At 37.5% G+C, this 23,677-nt stretch overlaps 1 protein-coding gene across 2 annotated transcripts in view; it reads right to left on the bottom strand.

The window, feature by feature from the left end:
• Positions 1 to 23,677, bottom strand: part of SLC36A4 (solute carrier family 36 member 4) — a 98,289-nt gene that overhangs the window by 20,164 nt on the left and 54,448 nt on the right. The window lies entirely within an intron of this gene.

Genomic DNA, 23,677 nt, shown 5'->3' with positions numbered 1-23,677 from the left:
TAGATAACAGCAGGACAAGGGGAAATGGTTTTAGGTTGAAGGAGGGAAGATTTAGGTTGGATGTCAGGGGGAAGTTCTTTACTAGAAGTAGTGAGGTGCTGGAACAGCTGCCCAGAGAGGTTGTGGATGCCCCGTCCCTGGAGGTGTTCAAGGCCAGGTTGGATGGGGCCCCGGGCAGCCTGGTCTGGTATTAAATGGGGAGGTTGGTGGACCTGTCTGCAGCAGGGGGTGTGGAATCCCTTCCAAGCCAAACCTTTCTATGATTCTATGATTTTTAGAAAAGTATATGCATTCAATTTTAAAATCCAGAATGTCTTTATCTAGAATTGATGCATTGCAGGAGAGCAAGGACCTGGGTAGTACCTGCTGGTTACACAAATATTTGACCTACTGCCTCAGGCTTTAACTAAAGAACAAATGGAGCACACAATCAGTCAAAATCTATGTCATGGAAAGAGTTTAAAAGTTCTTAATAAACAGCTGAGGTCCCAAGCAGAATCTCAGCAGAAGTCTATGTCACGTACCTATCCAAAGTGACTGAGGATCTTATTCTAAGTTGTCAGACTGCAAACAAACTTACAGCTTTTCATCAGGAAACACAGATAAAACAGTTATTCTTACAGACTCAGTCACGGATGCCTTAAATCTTTAAGTAGGACATAAAAGTTGCACTAGGCTTCTAACAAAGCAGCCTGATTTCTGAAGGCCAACACACCCACTTCAGCTGCAAGTGAGCAACAACATCTTTGTTGCCTGCTATAAGAAACTAAAAATATATGCTCACTGCAACGTACAAACTGGCACTGCAGATGAAATTTTTCTGTATAGTTCTCCAGTGTAAAAAAATACAAAGCAATATAAAAGTAAGGAGTGAAGCAAAACTTCACATTTTAGCAAACAGAACTGAAGTAGCTTATTAGCTTGCACTATTTCATCTACCACCTCAGATAAGGCTCTTTGTTTGTCTTTATCATGTCGAAGTGAGTAAATAAATGTAAGCTTTTCGTGCAATCTGATTACTAAATTAAACACATAAAATGACTTTTAAGTAAAATTAAGCATCATTTTGTTTCTAGCTCCTTCTCTACTTGAAAACTTACATTTTCAGGAGAAAATGTGATAAAAAGGCATAGTTGAATTTCCTCCCCAGGTAATATACAATCAAAAAAAGATGCAAAGACAAAACATCTGAGCAGGAGTTGCAGAAGGAGCAAGATGATGCACATAGAGACAGTTAAACATTGGATCATACAGTCCTATAGCTGTTTAAGTGACTTTCTGCTGAAATTTTCCTTTAGGGTTGGTAAAGAAACATATTTCATTTATCCATCTGAACAGACAACTTTTAATACTTGTACACTTCTCACTCTCACTTAAGTGCATTAAAACAAACACAAAGATGCATCACTATGAGTAGCTGAAACAGCAGAGCACTGACTGATTGTTGGCCTTAACTCTGCTTTTCCAGAAGCCCTGAATTAGCTGCAGTTACAGAAATGGAGATGGAAAGAGGTGAAACACGAAAGAGAAAGCAATGATTCTCAGGGAAGGACAATATTAGAGCGATAATGAGCGCGATAATGAGACAGTGATGATTAATATTTGGACATCAAAAATACAAACTTATGGCAGGAGTTTGCTATGCTAAGTAAAAACACAATCAATTTTATTTCACACAGATTACTTCCTTCCAGCAAATCTCTTTTGCCTTCAGGTGAAAGAGAATCTCTTTTGACTTCAGCACCATTTTCTTGTAAAGAGACATCAGCAGAGAAACACAGGCAGACTGCAAGAAGATAATTGTATTTTTAATGCTATCATTGACTAAACTTTACGCAGATTTTTTATAACCACACATATGCAGCCAAAATGAGATGCAGTAAATGCACAAACATAGTTGCTTACACTTCAATGCTAAGCAGTCTCACATTCCTCACATTTTGTTAGACTTGCATGATAGCGTCAGAAATAAAAAGGCAATCTAGTTCTACATTATCACTCAGCTGCCCATAAAATCATACATTAAAAATGAAACCATTCAGATATGATGCTGAAAAGGATCCAAAACAATTTTGTTTCTCCATTCAAGCACGCAAAAATCAATCTCAACAAAATCTTTTCCTGTATAATACTACAGCTTAAAATGGTATAAAACAAAAACTAGCACAGTCTGAAATTTAGTGGTGCTGCTAGAGCCATACTTTTAGAAAATATTTCTGTTAGTTAAGCGTACAGCAGCAGCCTGAAATGCCTGACAAGCTGTAATCAGCACGTTAGCACTGCTTAGTTATGTCTTAACTACAAGGAACGCAACATGCAGTGTAGCAGTTGCAGTTTGGTGACACTCAACAACAATACAAATAACCTCAATTTTTACATTGGAGATGTTGGTAAAGTAAAAATAGTACCGCAGAACTTGGAAGTTCCAGCTGCTACTCAAGCTTCTACCAAAGTATATCATAAACACAGGATAGAAAAAATGAACAACCACTATTAATGTAAAGCACAGGAAGACTGGAGCACTACAGAAGACTGTAGTTTTCATTTTCCTTTAAAATTTAACTAAATACTGAGTGATCAGTTTGAGAATCACCTTAGAAATGAGATCTAGGTGTTGTCTTCTCTGCAGAATGCCTGGAATTTCAACTGAAGTAACTGCCCACCCTGCACCCTAGACAGTCTTACCAAAGAGCATTTGCTAATACAACAGCTCCATGCTGTCACACATACTCCATGGATATTTGCCTCTCCACATTTAGGAATCAGGTGCAATCTGCTTGTTTTCCTGACAGACACAAATTCAGAAGTACCAAAAGCTTTATAATTACTGCTATTAAATATTTATACTTTGATCAAATGAATAAATAGAAATAATACAAACTAATTGAAAGTTTTCGTGATCGTACATATATATTGTGCAGACATTCTGAATCAAACACTTTATAGTACTTGATATTAACTACTTTTTATTTAAGAAATCTCACATTACCTCACCATATTCTTACAGAGAACAGACTGTTTATGGTTCAGTTCTAAGAAAAGAAGTAAGGGGTGGGATGTACAGCTATACAGATTGGAATACAGTAGCAAAATAGTACAACTACAGTACACTAAGCAGTTTGCACTGACAGTTGTGTATTCAAACACACAAAACAAAAACAGTGCTCAAAAACAGTCAATATTAAATCTCCACGTACTGCTCTATGTCTGCTAAGTAAGCAGGGTGTTTTCCTCACCACAGGATCACCTGCAGTTGCATCAGACAAACCAAAGAATAAACCTCACTTGCACCCTGCACAAAAACACCACTTTCTTAAATCTGAACATCAGAGTGCTGCCACACAGTCAAAGCTAGGTACTACTTAGGCAGCTCCATCAAACCATAAACTGCTTCCTAGAGATGATCTGAAATTGACAGTGCCTTCTATGTATTAACACAAAGACAACCGAAGACTAATCTCTGAAGGACAACATCTAGCCTCAGTAATAGACACAGAGCTGTGTGCCTTGAAGAACAAAAGCATCCTCAGGGATCTGGAATATACGAGGGTAGAAGTGGAATTGAAATAGGGAAGAAAGGTCTCATCGGGATCTAAACTTTCTCAAATGTAAGCACTTTAAATATTTGAAATTATTAGATTTGGATTACTTAAAGAAAACCAAATTTTAAGGTCTATTTTCTGGATGGCTGAATTTTATACCGCAGCCAAGAGTAAGTAGGACATTAAGGTATTTAAGATCCCATTCAGCATTAATAAAATTGATATTCAAACACTGAAATATATTTCTTGCATCCATGTTACAAAAAGATACTGTAAAAATAGAGAAAGAAAATTGGAAGAAGTTTGCTGTCAAGCAGATCAGAAGGCAGAACAGATTGCAGGAACAATTTGAGAAGTGACCTGATTAATCTATACTAGGAGAAAATAAATAGAGTAAAATAATTTGATTTTTGTGGAGGATGATGATTCAAAACTCGGCGCCTAGAAGTCAAACATAGACGGAAAGTGGAATATAAGGCTTGATAAACTTATTTATTTTGGTTCATAAACCTCTGCTGAAAATAAAACCATGCTGCATTTTACCCAGACAAACTTTTGAGACTTGGATTTGGATTAAAATATCAATCCCATCCAATGTGAAACATTTCAATGAATGAGCAAAACTCTATTTCAAGATAAAAAATCCTATTTCAGCTGTACCAATGACAGATGAAGCATCCCTAAACTGTAAGAGCTCACAGAATCACAGAATGGTTTGGGTTGGAAGGGACCTTTAAGATCATGTAGTTCCGACCCTCTGCTATAGGAAGGGACACCTCCCTCTAGACCAGGTTGCTCACAGCCCCATCCAGCCTGGCCTTGAATGCTTCCAGGGAGCTTCACTGGGCAATCTGTTCCAGTGTGTCACCAACCTCACAGCAAAGGATTTCTTTCTAATATCTAGTCTACATATATTGCCTTCCAGTTCAAAGCCATTTCCCCTCATGCTGTCTCTACCTGCCCTTATAAAATGTCCCTCCCCAGCTTTCCTGTAGGCCCCCTTCAGGTACTTTACAGCCACAGAAAGATCCCCTCGGAGCATTCTTTTCTCCAGGCTGAAGAGCCCCAATTCCATCAGCCTGTTCCCATATGGAAGGTACTCCAGCCCTCTGATCATCTTCACTGCCCTCCTCTGGAGATGCTCCAACAAATCCATGTCCTTCTTGTGTTGAGGGCTCCAGAACTGGACACAAAGCAAAGCATCACACTAGAGCAGAGACTGTATTTGGCACCCTTTTATTGTACAAATGCATCCTCAATCCAAGACTGAGACCCTAGTTTTGAAGTTCACACCACTTATGTGGTCTGCTCCAGTCATCTGTAAATATAAATATTACAAGCATAATATGGAGGAATTAATGCTATTGATTTCACTGTCCCAGAGGTCTGTTTATGAGGGTTGGAGCTCTTACAGGGGATTTTTAATATTAACACTTTTCACAATCTTTGGCAACCAGAAGAGTACGCAGGGATAGGTAATGGGTACAATATCATACAAGCGTATATATGTGTAAAGAACATGCAATATGATCTTTAGATCACAGGAAGAATCAAGGCTTTACAGGTAACCTTGATTTCATGATTTCTTGATTTTATAGCTTCATAGCAAAAGCAGAGAATTGTTCCAGATAGCATGAGCTGAAACTAGATTTGAGTAGAATCACAGAATCATACAAGACTTCATTTTATGTTCTTAGTATATTTAGCTTCTTTTGTTTAATAACTGCAACTTCTCCAGAGAGAAATTTATCAGTTCTTCAGCATTTAGACTTCTGTATTCATACAAAAACTATGCATGTTTTTTTATCTTTCATGCAGATGCTTTTAGTCATTAGAAAAAAAGGCCAAGCAACAGCACTAACATGAAAAATATTATTTTCTCATTTCATTGGACACTGTTTTGGTAAATGTTCATTATCTAGATGACAGAATTAATAAAAATGCAAAATATTTAATATAGTTTTCATTTTCCCTCCTAAACAAAAACCTGACGTCACAAACCCACAGTTTCAACTCGAAGAAGCATACGCATTGACAATTTCTGCTTACACTGGCTTTAAAAAACTTCCTAGCCACCATCAAAAAGCGTAACAGTACTTATTTCATGGAAGCAGTTTAAAAGCGAAATTTCCAAGTAGCTTTCTTGATCTGTTAAAGGCAGTCAATTTAGAAGAAGCACAGGGAGTATCAAGCAATGAGAAATTCAAATTTATTCACTGCCCTTAAAAAAAAAAAAAGCCACAAACGTGTGCTTTACTTGCTATAAGTCATTACTCCTTCAAACGTTTCAATCAGTACTTGAGATTCTTTTCTCTGAACTGGATTAGTGGAGCAATCTGTTTGCCAACTTTTACAGCAATTACCTTGCAAACTGTCAGAGCAATGTAAATGCTGTTACAGCTATGTATTGCACCAACAATCAAGGCTGGGCATACCATTGAAATGCCTGATTTCTGCAGCTGAAGTCAGCATAAAATTCAAAGTTTCTGTTTACAGCATAGCTTTAAGCATTCCTTCAGTGATATCAATTCTGCAGCTGACCCACAAAATCCTGATGGTTCATCGTGCAAAATTAAGAGCTGAAGTCTAGAAGGCACAGCCAACTGTGCTTAGAGTCAAAATTACAGATAAAAAATTATGGATAAAATTATGGACTGAAAAAATGCTGTGATGCCACTGTTCTGTTCTCGAGGTCTTAATTCTCTGCCTTCATCTAGGAAGACAGTCAGGATGATTGCTAACTACAGACAGGAATTTCAAGAGGCTGCCACTTCAGTGAGCCTCTTTCCTTCATTCCTTTTTTCCCCTCGATCTAGCCATCACACACTGGGCAGTCGATGCACTGCATGGGGCTGTAATGACCATCAAGACAACACCACAGCTGTACTCCACTTCTAGTGGAGTATAAATAAAATTTATATATTAAATTCTTTCAAACCTATGATTGAGTACATTTAAGAATTGCTAGTACAATTAAGGTTTCCATGTGGAAAAAGGATCAGTAATGGCCATAGACAAAAAAGCATTCAAAGTGCCACCAGACACTTGCAACGGGTTTTGCCTTCCATAAGTTACTTGAGAAGTGGGCAGCAAGGGAAACCAGTGGTTTGCTGCTGATCTGAGTGCAAGAGAAATGAAATCTCCGCTGCATTTTCCAATGTATGTGGAAGCCTCCTGAAGGACTCAATTTAAATTGATGTTGTGATAATTAATATGCAAATAACGCACATCTGTTTCCTGAGAGTGACAATATTTATTTCTCAGTAAGAATACACTGGATACGAAGCACACTGCATATATTTCTATTCATCATTTCCTTCTTTCACAAAAGCAATCCAAGAATCATCTCTGCTTTCAGAAGCATTTCTATTGCCAAGGACAAGCCTTGGTATGCGTCACCTGCTTCCCTTTCCTTTTTTTTGTTTGCTCCATTTCTGCAACAACTCACAGAACTTTCAAGAATCGGTTTTCATGGCACTGGAGGAGTAGAAGAAGGTAGAAAAACTATTTAGCTTTGATTATTTTATTTGTGAGGGTTTTTTGTTTTTTTTGTTGTTGTTTTTTCTTCACTGAAGAGCCAGGATTTCTTTGATGTCATAATCCTCTTTTTCCTTCACAGTAAAGCAGATATGCTTTTAATTAAAAAAAAATAAAAACCAGAAGATTTTCAGGTTCCCATACTGACTTCAGAAACCTGAATTTCTGAGATGCAGTGATTGTGCCATGATTTTAATACTGATAACGTGGTTAGTGCTACAAATTCATTTCAAGCCTAAATGAAATGAAGCATCTCAAAATACTCGTAAGTCAGAAATGCCTCTTCCAAATTGTGTGTGGTATAGGTGATGCTGATGAAGACTTTCATGGCACTAATAAGGAAAAATCACAATACAATGAAATATCACAACACCATTTAGAAAGAAAGTTTCTGAAAGAGTGAGATGAGTTTAATCCCCTCAACAGAATTGCTGGCAAACTCCCTGAACTCTGTTCCCCTTCATAATCCATCCTGCTTCTGAGCTCCCAGCACAGCTCTGTCTGGGCACACTGCCACACATCTCACCTCTCTGCTTCCCCTTCTTTTGTTCTCATCAAGAGCAATCAGGATATAAATCATCACCATACTTATGTTTTAGAACCAAGTTTTGTTTTTCTACATGTTCAAACAACACCTTGTGCATTACTTTAATTCCTTGGCTGAATCAAATTATTTCCTCTAAAGAGCTCTTTAGACAGTATATAATCACAGGTATTTTCATTATTCCATTATTATATTTAATACCAGTGTTCATTTCAGATCAATCTGCATGAATATGGATGCAAAACAGATGGTTTTGTACAGCAAGACATTTCAGGGCAATTTTGTGGCAACGGAGTAATCAACATAATTATATATTTCAGCAGATGCTATTTTCTGACTATTTTTTTTAACTTGCAACATCAATAATATTTTATGAATGCTTTAACTGCCACGTGAGTTGTGTTTACCTAACTGACGCCTGTAAGGTGCTCTGAGGACATGACGCACAGATGTGATGCATGAAGATCCATTTTCTATGTAGGAAATGTCTTTGGAAAGTAATTTCATGGCATTACTTCAGAAATAATTGTGGAGAACTTGGTGATCTGTGACTGTGGCACTCCAACACATACAGCTTTAACCAGAGAAGCCATCCTCTTGGTTAAAAAATAAGAGAGAGAGAAAAGAGCAGAACTGAATCTGCAGGAAATGAACAGTGATAAGATCTATGCAAACTGAAAAACACAGTGTGAAGGGAATGAAGTTTTGCATGTCTGAGAGGACATTCTTGCACGAAGTTTAACTGGGCTGAGTTTGAAAGGTTGAATCATACTCAATAAGCATATATAAATTGTACTTATCTCACCATCAGATATTTCAAAAGCATGAAACGTGCTTTTGAAAAATTACCTGGAAACATTTTAGATGTATTTTAAGAATTATGTCTCTTCTCGTATATTGTCATGTATTTCACTTTAGTCATTATTACTTCTTTCTCCATCTTTTGTTCTGAAATCACTACTTCCCTAAGTAAACACGAGATCACAGCCTTTGAGGCAGAAGTGAGCCCCTCTGGATTTGAAGTTACATTTCCCACCTCCAAGGGAAGCCAATGGCACTGACACTCTTAATTTCAGCACAAGAGGTACGTGTCTACTGTTGAGCTGAATGAGTCTTGTCTTGGGATTCTGAACTACAGAAAGATAGAAAGAAAAAAAAAAAAAAACTAAGATGTCATGCAGTCCTTACTGAAAAACAGACAAATTTAACAAGTTTTTAAGTACGCAGTTTTGTCTCTTCCCTGAATAAGTATCTCATCAGGAAGCTGTAATTCTTTTTCAGTAATAAAAGGATTGCCAATTCACTTCTGCACTGCCATTCTCCATAACAACATAAAGAGGAACTGATTTAGCTCGGCCTATCTAGGTCTCGAAGCAACAAAAAATGGAGGTCAGAGAAAAAAATGCACTGCTAAAAGAAAAGACTCATCCCCCTGAACAGGATGGGAGAAACAGAAAGAGCAGCCCAAGGCTGACATGGATGATGGAGTTGCAGGTACTTAATGGCACAGGAAGGCAGGCACAGTGTATATCCACTTCTCACAGCTGGGAACTACTTAGAAACTACAATCATCTGTAAAAGCCTCAGAGACAATTCCAATAGCTGCAGCCACTCCACGAGTGCTAAGTCCCTTTACTGCTTCTGCTTTCAATAAACATCATTTTTACAAGCACTTCCAAATGACTGCAAATAACTGCAAAGCTGAAGGATTACATTCATCTCCACGGTTAAGGGTGGATACTCCAATTTTGCTAAACAACACAATAATGAAGGATTAAAAAAAATAAAAGAGATCACCAAATGACAACCAGTTGGCTTCAGTTACACTAGCTGGGTGCACATTAGATATCCATAGTAAATGCTTACACCTAGGCTGCATTAATTAAAAGGCTTCATTCTTTAAAGTGTTGCCCATTATAAGAATTTAGAAAATAAGCACTTAGAATAAAGATATACAAAGACAAACCACACTCAGATACATTTACCATATCAGATACTTACAGGAGCTAAATTGCATATAGTTAATCAACCTATTTTTTAATCTATTTCTTACAGATGACAAATATCAAAACTATCATTTATATTACGAGTTCAAAACGAACAGAAAAGAAGTTTTAGGAACTGCTACATCACGTCCCACAGTTTTCTCAATAATCAACTTGTCGTTTTCTAAGGGCTTATAGGCTTGTCTATTTCACATCTAAGGATTTCCAGATGCTACACGTGGTAAAGGGGTAAAATAGTTTTTAATACATACATTCATCATAGGATGTTCATTGCCAGTTTATCTGGACTGATGCAAAAGATACAACTTCACAACATAATGGAGAAACTGCTTAATGCTAAAATGTTTCAAATTCAATTAAACATGAGGTATACTTAAAAATCAATTTCAAACATTGTTTACTATTGATATACTTGGAATCTAAGGAAAATTTGCTCTTAAAACACCTAAGCACATTTTGAAATCCTGTTTGCAGATCCAGAGGATGTATGCCTGCACAATGGTATGCATTGGAAAAAGGCCACAAAGACTGGAGCACTCTTCCTGGGAGGAGAGTTTAAAAGAGCTGGTGCTGATCAACCTGGAGAAGAGAAGCTCAGGGGAATCTCAACAGTGTCCATTAATATCTTACAGGACGGTGCAATGAGTATGAAGCCAGGCTCTTGCCCAATGCTAGGACAAGAAGCACAAATTGAAATGAAAGTTCCATTTAAACATAACAAAAGTCATTTTCACCATGCAGGCGGTCTGGCACTGGCACAGATTGTCCAAAGAAGCTTACAAGTCTCCATTACTGGAGATCTTAAAAACCCACCAGGGCAGAGGTGCTATGCCCCGAGCAGGAGATTGGAGTAGATAATCTGCACTAATCCCATTCCAGTTGTTCTGTGATCCCAGATTTGCTTTGATATTTTGGGATATCATTTGGTCATTCACCTGCATAATGAAATTGCTTAGAAACAGCTATTTGCATCAGTGCTTCTAGTTCACAGAGATGGATGGATTAGTATAGCACAAGCAATTTAAATGGTAATACTGAACATAAGGACAGAATAATGGTTAATTTCATAAAGCCCTAACTGAAGTGCACTACAAGTACCTACATTAACTCAGCAATACAAGCATTTACCTTTTTCAGTGTGACAGCACAGCCAATGGAAGTTTATCAAACTGTGTTCTCTCAAACCATATTTTTGTGTGCTTGTAAAATAAACTGAGGGAAAGGATTTTACCATATTGGAACCTCTGGAATCAGGATGTATACACGATACGAGTAGACTCTAAAAAACTGTATAGTTGTAAAATACATATGGTTCTAAAAGACAGGCATTGTGAATACCACCCTGATTAATAACAAATATCCAAATTTTATTATTACCAGATAAATACTACATGGAACACCATGTGCATAATTATCTCAATCTGTAGATTCTTTACAAATGCCCTAAAAGTGTGCCTCAAAAAACACGCAGCTAGCAACAGGTGAAAAGGGGTATTCTCTGCACTGTAATAATAGACCAGCAAGATCAGTGTATTTGTAATGAGCCATTTTTGTGCTAAACAGTACTAATTCCCCAGCTCTCCAAAGTACCTACTAATTAGGATATCTCTTGAGAATATTTGGACAGATAAGTAGGTGGCAAGAACATAAGACAGTAACAAAGGAACACCTAATTTTCCCAACATGTATATGCACCATCAGCTCAGTGGCGATCCCTTTCAAAGCAGATAAAGCATAATGAAGATAGTGTAACTACTGTGTTACATCTCTACTTGACAGGAACATACACACTGCTACTTTGTGGAGGAAAGATGCTATTGGTGTAAAACAGAGAAAACAGAAATAGCTTTGGGTACCATGCGGTTTTTAACAGTGCTCACTGTTAAAAAACAAACTTGCAAGAAATTAAGTCAATACAATTTCTTTTCATACTATCAACAAATCCCATTTTCTGCATTGTTCTCATAACTACCAGGCAACATTGCTTAAGAAATGCCTGGATTTATGAACCAAGCAATAATTAATAATGTCATATTTAGGATCTGTGCACATACACTGATCTTAAGAGGAATATTACACAAAGTGGACCAAATTTTGCAGCACATTTGCAAATTGTAACTGGCTCCTTGAAGAATCTTAATTCTCTGCTGATTTCTAAGGACTACTGTATGGAATCAGTTCCGCATAACCAGCATTCTTTTGGTCATCAGACCTGTGCTTTATGTATATTTTCATTTTCTTGCCCTTTGAACTAACAGGAATCTTTAGGCTTTTTAGTTAATTCAAGGATAATGTCATGTCTATAGTACATTAGCAGAGAGAGTTAAGACACTACGGACTTTATTAAGCCAAAATTTTACTACTAAAAGTGCCTTGAATTTCCTAACACTAAAATCATCCTAAAATAGAAATGTGCAAGTATTCACAATCAATATCACCAACATTATATAATTCAGTTATTAATCAGCAAGTTAAAATATGGAAGGGAGCTCTGGCATCGACAAAGCCTACTTAACATAATGTCCTCAAAGGAACATCTGGCTTCAACAGACAAATGCAATGTTTAGTTCCTCCATGAACATACCATATTCCAAAATTAAACTCCAATATTTGAACATGTGAGAACATTTTAAAGTAAGGAAAAGACTAAGTGAACACTTTTCATCCAAACAAAGAGAAGATTGGCTATGAGGAGTGGCCAGCAGGGACAGGGAGGTGATCGTCCCCCTCTGCTCAGCTCTTGTGAGGCCCCATCTGCAGCACTGCGTCCAGGCCTGGGGCCCCCAGTACGGGAAGGACGTGGAGCTCTTGCAGCGGATCCAGAGGAGGGCACTAAAATGAACAGAGGGCTGGAGCTCCTGTCCTATGAGGAAAGGTTGAGGGAACTGGGCTTGATTAGCTTGGAGAAGAGAAAGCTGTGGAGAGACTTCATTGTAGCCTTCCAGTACTTGAAGGGAGCGTATAAACAGGAGGGTATGACTGTTTACAAGGGTGGATAGTGATAGGACAAGGGGGAATGGTGTCAAACTGAGACATGGGAGGTTTAGGTCAGATATGAGGAGGAAGTTTTGCACACAGAGGGTGGTGACACACTGGAACAGGCTGCCCAAGGAGGCTGTGGATGCCCCATCCCTGGAGGCATTCAAGGCCAGGCTGGATGTGGCTCTGGGCAGCCTGGTCTGGTGGTTGGTGACCCTGCACATAGCAGGGGTTTGGAACGTGATGATGATTGTGGTCCTTTTCAACCCAGGCCATTCTATGAATATTCTGCCGCTACAAAAAGACAACATAGGACTGCATTGTGAAGAAGCATAAGTATGATCTTTAAAATTACTGATATATTTATATTAATTTTTTCAACAGCTTTGCATGTGGTTACTTAGCCATCAATAATGAACTTTAAAAATGTTATTTCATTAAAACTAGGTAGCCCACTAAAGATGATTTTGCTAATACTAATAAAACCACAGACCTTGTGGCACAGAACAGTGCCCTAAGCCTGCACTTTCTGCACTTTCCTGTATTAGCTTGAGCTCATTCCAGTTTGTTTTAAAAGCAGGAGCAATTATTTGCCCATCAGACAGACAAAGAGATTTTGCCTAACTTGCTCTAACTTAGCTCTGTGAACATAATTTATGTTAACAATTTAGCAAAGTCATGTACCTGCTGATTGACCTTACACTTCGTAAAGCAATTTCAGTAATTAATGAGGAAGTTTGTCATAGGACTATGGAATCATAAAGGTTGGAAAAAGACCTCTAAAATCATCTAGAGGGCACTTTGATTAACCCATCCTACCCTGTCCAGTAACCATGTCACCCAGTGCTACATCTGCCCATTTCTTGACCACCTCCAGGGACAGTGATTCCACCACCACGTGCCAATGCCTCACCACTCTTTCTGAGAAGAAATTTTTCTCAATACCCAGTCTGAACCTTCTCTGGCACAACTTCAGGCCTTTCCCTCTCATCCTGTCATTATTACCTGGAAGAAGAGGCTGATCCCCTTTCCTGTAATAGATCTTTTGGAGTACAAGTGGACTAATAACAACTGCATTGTATTTCAATTAATTTGTAAAATATTTGCTATGCTAACGATAAATCCTTACATCAGCATACGATGTATTCTGTCTTAGGCCATAGCAAAATTTTTAGTGTAAAGAAAGAGTAAAATTTAAGAATAGATTCCAATCGATACCTGAGTCAACCTTAGATACGTTTACCTGCTCTCGTATTTTATCACACTAAGGAAGACACTACTGATCACAGAACTGTGATATATACTCGGACTGTGATAGCACTAGAAGACAAATACCGACTGCTTCAGAAGAATGACCTTAGATAATTTCGTTCAGACCAACATCATTTTGCCATTAGCACTACACTACTTCCTCGCCTGTATGGTCTTTACATTCTTTTCTTTGACGCATATGCACCTTGACTCCTCACTTCATTACAACCAATATCTTCTTTGAAATAAGGATTCATCTTTTCCCATTCTTCTCCCAGAAACTGCTACAACTCTCAGACTTATTCAGGCATCTGATACCTCAGAATCATGAAGGATCAATCCCAAACCCTTCATTCAGTTCAATGGCTTGGGATCAGGTCAACAGCAAGAAAGTTATTTTTGCTTAACAACTACTTAAGATGTACAGTTTATTTATTTTAAATTTCCTATTATCTATTAGCATCCATTAGCATAACACAACAGGGAAACTACAATTACATTTTAATTTTCAGCTCTTTCAGTGATTGAATTTGTAAGACATAATTACTTATCTGACTTCAGAGCATTTCAGGATGAGAGCATTGTAATTACACAGGACTTAATGCCACTGTCAGAACAGTGCAGGTCAGCCCCATATTGACTGCTTTTTGTGTCTTCGCTTCTGCAGATATGTTTAAATGTCTGTTGCTTGTATCGATTCTGCTTGTTTTTCAATAAATTTAATTTTTACATTTACTGGGAAATCCACATAAGATAAGCACTCACACAAATCTCCAATCTTTCTTTTTTCCAAACGCAAAGGAAATGGAAGAATGTTTAAAATTATTGTGTAGGGTAGGACTTTGAAGACAATGAATTGAGTGACCAGAAAAAGAAAGGCAGAGACAATAAACAGTGGTAGTGAAAGAGAGAACTATGAAATGACTTACAAGAATAATCTCTTCCAAACCATCTCAGTACAAGTTCACAATTCCACTTGAATACATCACCTTTGCAAAAGCTCCACCATTAGCTACTGGTGTGCAGCTGAATCACACTCCGAACTGTGAACACTAAGTAAGCAGAACATAAACTTCTCAGCCCATTTTCCAGGAAGTGTTTTTTACATTTACAATAGCGAGGAATTTCTCATTAAGCTGTCTCTGTTTGCTAATGCTAAACAGTCAAATGCCAGTCCCAGATGAACTGTTAGACAGTTGTTGAACCATATGTTTTCTTGCTTTTTTGTTTGCTTCCTACCGAGTCCAAAGGCCTTTACTGAGAAGCATACATGTGTTCCTCTCTATGAATAAAACATACAGTCACACAGAATATGCCATTTATAATGGTACACACTGCTGCACTCCATTCACACTTTCCATCCAAACATGCTCATAAAAAATAATTAAATAGCCAATGACTAACATGCAGTATTAACCTGTATGTGCCAGAATTTTACTCTGAAAAGTTTTGACATTTTTCTTTAGCTTGAAATACCTATAATCTCCATAACATATTGCCCAATGTTAACACCTTGTTCTACTGTTCGTTGTTTTGTTTTTTTTTTTTAAAGTATAGTGTTTTTTTTGAAAGATAGAAACAGATTATATAACCTGTGCTTGGCTGAAGAAATGAAAAGCTATGGGTATTCCTCCAGATGATGATGATGAATCTGAAAATACATGTTTTCTTTTGTGACTCCAAATATTTGTCGGATGTCATCTCTCCTTATAATCTTTTTTTTTTTTTTTCCTCTTTTTTTACACTCTGGTAACACACCATCTAAATTGTTTAATAAGAGAGAAAAATAATGTTACCACTATCACTATCAGTAAGTAACAACTATTCTTTACTGCTGGGAGAAAGTCAGACAAGATGAACCTGGGTTCATAAAACGTGCCCTCAATGATGCAAAGTCAACTGTGAGAGCTTTCCCTCCCAAAGCTCTTCTAGTGGAGGGAGTCTTGTCTGTTACTTCTAAGAAAACTAAAAAAAAAAAAAATAAATAAAAAGCACATCAAGTATCTTCAGTAATTTTTTTTTAAACATATTCTTCAGCTACGTACATGTTCCTCATGTCTTAATCACAATCATAAAACAAGTGAAGAAAATCTCAAGACATTTATTTTGGAACAGTATCAGCATTTCAGATCTAACTGCCTTCATTCTGGTACATCAGGAAGCAAACATAAAACATTAGACAGCAATCGTAAGTGAATGGTAACAACATTATTCATTTGGGATCTAACAGCCAAGCATGGAAAGATTCTCCCCAGATTCTGTATATCCTTACCTAACAAACTGTAAATGGCTTTTTTCTAGAGTGACTCATCTTGTAACAATGAAACATTCAAGTACAATGTAAGACAAAAAAAGGAAATCCTTCCAAAAAGTTTTTTTAAACTGTCTATAGCACACAATTACATAAATTTATTTTTGTCATTCTCCAGTCCATTTTCTTAACAAAAACCTGGTTTGAATCACTAAACCAACAGCAGACTTCACCCCATGCAATCAAATTTCCAGAGTAAATTAACTCATACATATGAATGTCCTGAGATGCTCAGAAAAATCAGTAATAAAGTGTTCTTGCTTTCTTTTGCTATCATGTACTTTGTTCATATTTAATCACAGCAATTATTTCTATTGTATCTAACCCTGTAATTTTATATTATATAGGATGACAGTTATTTGAGCTAAAACAATTGCTCACAATGATTTCTGTGTTTATTCTTATGATGATTACTGTCATTTCAGCTCTCTCAATGCAAGATCAAAGCACTCAAAGTTACTCAGGCACAGACCATTTAATAGCTAAGCCATATTTTTCCTTGGGATTCAACCATCAAAAATGAAAATAATGTTATCTTATCCCTCTCATACTTGTCTATAAAAATTATAATAGAGCCATGAAAAAGCTACTATATTCCTTATATCTCTTTGAAGTATCAGAAAAATTTATTTATTGCCAAGGAATGGCTTTTAAAATTACCATTAATAAGAAACTTAATATCACAGAGCTCAAACTGGGCTGAAATCAGAGAACAGTTCCTCTTTATCTACTGCCTCCCACTCTATTACATCCTTCTCAAAAAAGACATATTTATGCTCTACGACTGAGTTAAAGATATCTACACTCAACACAGGATCTCTGTCTAAAAACATTAGGCTACATGTAATCCTAATAGGGCTCATAAGAATGAGAAGACTTGATGATCTTTAAGGTCTTTTCAACCAGAGAAATTCTGTGATTCTATGTGATCCTCCCCGTGTGAGCTTAGGCTAGGTCTTAATTCACTAGAGATTAAGTGCTGCACATGTTTTAGATGATACAGATGCTGGTCCTGAGAACTTACACGCCAAAAAAAACAATGAAAATACTTCATGGGAAAATGGGGAGATCCCACAAGTTCACAGCAGTTTCAGATGCAGCTGATGCCAATGAAGTCTGCTTTGAACCTACATGAACAGCAGCATTATATCATATAAGACTAACTATACTGAAAAATCACATTTTACATGTTTAAACTGAGCACTTACAACCACAGGATCTAGCTGACCTTACTACGTTCACCCTTAACTCTCAGCACTCATTTTATCTGTATGAAATTGTGAATATACACCAGAGCTCACAATATATTTGAAAACTAACGTAAAGAGAAAGACCTTAGAATTTATTAAGTTTCCAGACTACATTTAAATCTTAAATAATTAAGAATTTGCAAACTCTATAACCTCTCTGGGCAACCTGTTTCAGTGCTCCATCACCCTTAATTAAAGGGTAAAGAAGTTCTTCCGCATGTCTGTACAGAACTTCGTATGTTCAAGTTTTAGGCCATTACTCCTTGTTCTATCACTACACAGCACTGAGAAGAGCCTGGCCTCATTCATTTGCCTCCCACCTCCCTTCAGATATTTACAGACATTAATTAGATCCCCCCTCAGTCTTCTTTTCCCCAGGCTGAATGGACCCAGGTTACTCAGCCTTTCCTCATACAGGACTCATGCTCCAGGCTCTTTATCATCTTTGTGGCTCTCCACCCAACTCCTTCTAGGAGATCCCTGTCTTTTTTGAACTGGGGAGCCAGGAACTGGACACAGTAGCCTAAAAGTGGCCTCACCAGGGTGGAATAGAGGACAAGGATCACCTCCCTCAATCTGCTGGCCACACTCTTTCCAATGCACCCCAGGATGTCATTGGCATTCTTGACCACAAGGGCACACTGTTGGCTCATGGCCAGCCTGTTGTCCACCAAATACTATGTAGAGAACTCTGATGTCAATATTCCAGGAGCAATGAGCTGGGAAGAATGGCTGATGACATATCAGAAGGCTGTGCAGCCATTCAGTGAGACTTGGACAGACTAGTGTGTTAGGTGGAGAGGAGCTTGATGAGCTTCAATAAGAGCAAGTGTAGAGTCCTGCACCTGCAGAGGAACAACTGTATGCATCAGTACAGGTTAGGGGCTGACTTGCTGGAAATGAGCTCATGAGAATGACCTCAGCAACAAGCATGTGCTGTTGTACTCCTAAAGAGTCCAGCAGAGGGCCACAAAGGTGACTAGGGGCCTGGTGCACCTTGTGTACAAGAAAAGGAAAGGGTTGTGGAGTCTCCTTCTCTGGAGATATTTAAGACCCAGCTGGACGCTCTGCTGTGTGACCTATCGCAGGTAACACGCTCAAGCAGGGAGTTGGACTTCACAATCTCCGGAGGTCCCCTCCAACCCCAACAATTCTGTGATAATTCTGTGACTGCATGAGTATGAAGGTATCTGAGATAAATAGAGGTATGTATGTAGAGTTTGTACAGGCAACAGAAATAAAATGTTTATGCAAATCTGCTTATCAGAAAAACCATGGAACTCTGGCACAGTGGCTTTTTATTAACTCATTTAATAGAAGCTAAGGGGAACAGCTATAGCTGTAAGACATGCAAGCAAGCAATACATTATTTTATCCATACTCTAAAGCATGGATTATTAAATGAGTCATAAACAAAAGGAATAAACAAATATTTTTAAAACCCCATAGTTCTGCTCCTTCCTGATATCTCATACATTTGAGCTGTAAAGGCAGGCCTTAATGCAAGAATTTCATTCTAAAATGTATTAGCAGATATTGGGGAAGATATCTCTAATTTACAACATTTTCCTGGGGGCAGCATAAATGGAACATCTGACAGGAGAAAACAGACTTGACATGAATCTTGAACACAACAATACAGCAGAGAGACAATCAGACTAAATTAGAGTTATCATTAAGTCCAACTGATAGGATGAAATTCCTAGAAAACTGTAAAACGTCTGAACTAAGTAGTAAATCTTTTTGATCCTTTAAGTAACCATACCTGATACTGTTACGTAAATTTCAACAATAGATGATCAGCAAGAATTATTTATGCCACTGATTAATTAAAAAACATTTGTAACTGGCATCATTTGAAAATATTTGTGCAATACAACATGTAGAGAAGAAAATGGTTTATTCTCAGCAAAGAACGTGGTGAGTTACATGGACAATTCTCACCAATGTTTAAGGGAGATGTGTGAACTCAGTATTCCTGACACACATGCTGCTGTGAGTTAGCAATACAATCTCATTGCTGTGAGTTAGCAATACAATCTCATTGCTGGGCTTACTACTAATAAACTACCTAAGTGGGTCTGGAACCAATGATTTTGCTTTACTTTCCTGGGAGCCACGGCAGCTACTCAGATGAGCATGAGGCTAATACTACAACCAAAAGTGGTAACATGGTCATAAACACAAAAGAAAATGGGGAAATTATTGCAGTGTATTGAAAATTGTTTCTGGTTTGCAGATGCGAAAGAAACCCAGTGTGAGTACTGGGAAAGATTCCCTTACAGTCTGCATAAAAAAAGATCCTCTTAAACAAGGATAGAAAATTGCCTCCTACACTCAGTCTGTTTACATTACCAAAGAGGAAGCCAACAACTAACTGAAAGAAAGTTGTGGCAAGGTGAGGGTCAGTCTCTTCTCCCAGGTAACAGCGATAGGATGAGAGAAAATGGCCTCAAGTTGTGCCAAGGGAGATTCAGGTGCAGTATTAGAAATAATTTTTTTATCAGAAAGAGTGGTCAGACACTATAAGAGGCTGCCCTGTCACCACCCCAGGATGTGCCCCTAAGCCTAGCAGACAAAAGGTAAATAGGCACAGGAACTAAAAGTTGAAGCTAAAGGAGTGTAACACAAAAGCAAGTTTTTTAAAAAATAGAACATTAATGGTAAAATAAGGCACTAGAGTTATTTTGATGGAGGTTGATATGACCAACAATTCCATTCTTTTCCTAGCTTCAAAAGAGACACAACCAGTTGTAAAGGATGTTGGCTTCTTCTATCGATAATACCAAAAAGAGCTATAAAGATATAAAGCCTTTCCTGAAAGACTTATTGACTCACTGAAGCATGCACAAGCCCCAGAACATAAAGGGCCACAGTCCCTTTTTCTCTACTGAGCAACTGCTAGCACTGCCAAACAATCCCCAGTTACTGATGCTACCACGTCAGGCTGCTCTGACCCAGGAGGCAGGCTGTTTATCAGTGCTCACAGTTAACTCAGCACAAAGCTGAGTACAAATTAGATCAAAGATATCCAGCTCAACAGAGCCACAAAATTGAATTATTTTCGTTTTCATTCCTGATACTTTAACCTCTCCTTAACCTCAGTTAACTCCACTGCAATTTCCATCTAGCCCAGCAAACATTATTTCAGATTTATTAAAAAAAAAAAACACCACACAGACAGCATTTTAAGCAATAATATCCAAAATGATCACACAGCTTTCCTGATAGTGACAAATTAGAATACATAGTCGTGCAATCAAAACTCATTCAGCTCTCTGAGCAGCACATCAAGTCCACTAGACATTTCTACACAATATCCAACTTCAAGGTGACAATTAAGAAGTAAGATCAAAATTTTAAAACAAATCCCAAATAGAGTTAGCATGTATCACTTTAGACTCAACTGAACAGTCCATTCTCTATGCCAGGCCTGTATTTCTTAGCACCAAATGTTAAAATTAAACTGTTACCATATTCTCAGTGGTGTATTTGCAGCATTTTGCCTCCATATTCTAATAAGAAATACGTTCTGTAACTATCAAATAGGGATAATTGAAGGAAACAAACCACATAATTGCAGCTCTCTTAGCCAAACCACTTAAGACTTCATATCTGTAATATATTCTGTCAAGTTGATTACATGACACATAATAATAATAATGGCTCATTCTGTGCTTTTAAGCTAATAATCCTCTAGCTCCTTGTCTGATACTACAGATGAGTTATGACATACAATTAAAATACAGACAAGTGTGAGATACAGGCAAAGGCATATGAATAAAGATGAAGAAAAAAAAAATCAACAAAACAGGAAGCTTACAAACAACAGGGTTCCAGGCACTAGATGAAGAGTGGATTAACACCAGAAGAGTGAAAAAAGCACTAGCTAATGGAAGACAGAAGTGAGCTATGCAGAACAACGTAAATGAAGCATCTGGACTAAGTCCTGCAAAGATAAAAAGATCTAGAGGAGGCCATAAAGAAAGAAACATGACAAGAAGACATGATTTCTGCTAGCCTACAGCATGAGAAGCAGCACTGGGATCTAGGGATGAGAGAAGGAGAGCTGTCAGTGTGAGATTACAATACAAAAAAATGGATTTATTCCTACCAACAATCTGTTGGAACAATCAGGCATTTTGTGATACATCTATAACAAACAAGGGGCTGACAGTTTCCAATGGGAAGACAGGGCTTATATGGTTAGTTATGGTACTGCAGCATGGCTTTCATTCCATATATGGTTATATTATGTATTTTAACATTTATACATGTATACATACAGTATTTTATGTGTGTGTATATATATATATATACATATATATCCTAGGTTGCAGAAGTTAAAAAGCAACCAAAAAGCTAATGAATAGCTCTGTGTATTTTGCCAATGTTCCTGACCTGTCATACTCACAGAAGTTTTAAAATGGCAAAAAAGATGCATGGAGATCCTATTCCTTGGTGATGAACTGTCAGTCTAGTAAGTGACGCAATATTTCTCTGACAATGCGGTACAAACTCTATCTCTAGAGATACCATGAATCAGAACACAGTATGATCAATTGGATAAATATAACTTATCCTACTCTCCTTCCCTCAGCAAGCACGAGCAACACTTTGAAGCAAAATTTGCCATGCTAAATTTATGGTGAAATACACCTGTTGAATGTTTGCTGTATGTATGTTAAACACATGCAGTTAGACTCCGAATCTATCACATGTAAGTAGATCCAACCAAATTTTTAGGATGTCATATAGTCTATAGAGCACAAGTGCACACTGCTCAAAAATCAGTGAATTATTTTCCATATTGTTCATTAACATTTTGAATTAAAATTCTGTATTGGAGTTGTTGAAGTAATCTAAAAAAAACGTGTTATTTACTGAACGTAAATCATTTCAGACATTGTTGAAGATATTACGGCCTAAATGATAACAAATAAGTCACATTATAGAACTTTTTCCTGAGATGTTTCTGTTCAAAAATAAGTTTCTCATTGATTTACTTGATACTGGAATTTGTCTATTTTAGAGAAATACTTGCGTAGGAGAAATTGTTAGAAGTTTTGGTTGCTGGGAGTCTAATAATACGAATTACAATGCTAACAGCATCTCTCAACATACTTCCAAAGAACAAAGCATTGTCATTCATAGAATCACAGAATATCCCAAACTGGAAGAGACCCATTAGGGTCACTGAATCCAACTCCCGGCTCCACACAGGACCATCCAAAACCCAAATCCAATGTGTTGGAAGAATTCCAGCAGCTCAGGGCTGTGCCCACTGCACTGGGAGCTTGTTTCATGCTTCGCTGTCCTCTGGTGAAGAACCTCCTGTATTTCTATCCTTTCCCTCCAAATTACCTTCCTAAATTTCTCTTCTTACTGCCCCTTCCAACAGCTATTATAGCAGTCCAGAGTGAAGCATTCAGGCTAAACAGTTAATGCTGAACAAAATGCACAATATCTTATCCCACTGTTTTTAATGCAGTGGAAACATCTGGCTCTTCAGTCTGCCCATAAGAAACATTTTAAGAAAAAATTGTTATAATGCAATCATTATTCAAACCAGCCTTCTTTCAGAAGTGGCTGGCAAGTCTGAAGTTAGCCTAACTCTGAGCACAGCATTGGACTAGAGTGATTCTCAAGGGCTCCCTCCAACCTTAATTTCATCTGCTACTCTGTGATTTCAAAAGCAACTTATCAGGGGCACACAATGAAGGAATAATTGTATGCACTTAATTCCTTGGGAAACCTGACTTCATACTAACTAGTCTTCAGCAGTGGAAATTTCGTTTCAACTAATCAGTCCATGTCTGCAGCTAAATCTTCTAAATTTGACACGTTTTCCTTGAAAACACCTAATTCTTTTTTATTGAATGGTTTTACTGAGTAAAGGCACAAGATAAAATAAAAATAGGTCATTAGAGGTGAGATAAGGGTTTCTATAGGAAGTAAGAGTTTAGCAGTTTACCCGTCCCGGATTCTTCTTTGCAACACCAAACAAAAGTTAGATTTAGTGCACCCTTCTACTTCTCTCTCATTTTTAGAAGCTGCTAATACATAGGAATATAGTATCTGATACTTTAAGTTGAATGCAACTGGCAGAAAGTCTTCTTAATCATTGCTGCAAACCATTCACATTCACAAGATTGCCATGTTCAGAATTCAAGAAAAAAAAAGGAAGATGCTAATTGGAAACAGCTGTTTTATGAAGATAATTTAAATACTGATTCTTACACTAAAAAGCTGGTTAT

Source organism: Centrocercus urophasianus, unplaced genomic scaffold (genome assembly GCF_019232065.1).
Source record: "Centrocercus urophasianus isolate 14NV4802_14NV808 unplaced genomic scaffold, USGS_Curo_1.0 seq_9, whole genome shotgun sequence".
NCBI lineage: Eukaryota > Metazoa > Chordata > Aves > Galliformes > Phasianidae > Centrocercus > Centrocercus urophasianus.
The sequence above is the reverse complement of the archived record's forward strand: the minus strand, read 5'-3'. Positions and strand labels throughout refer to the sequence as shown.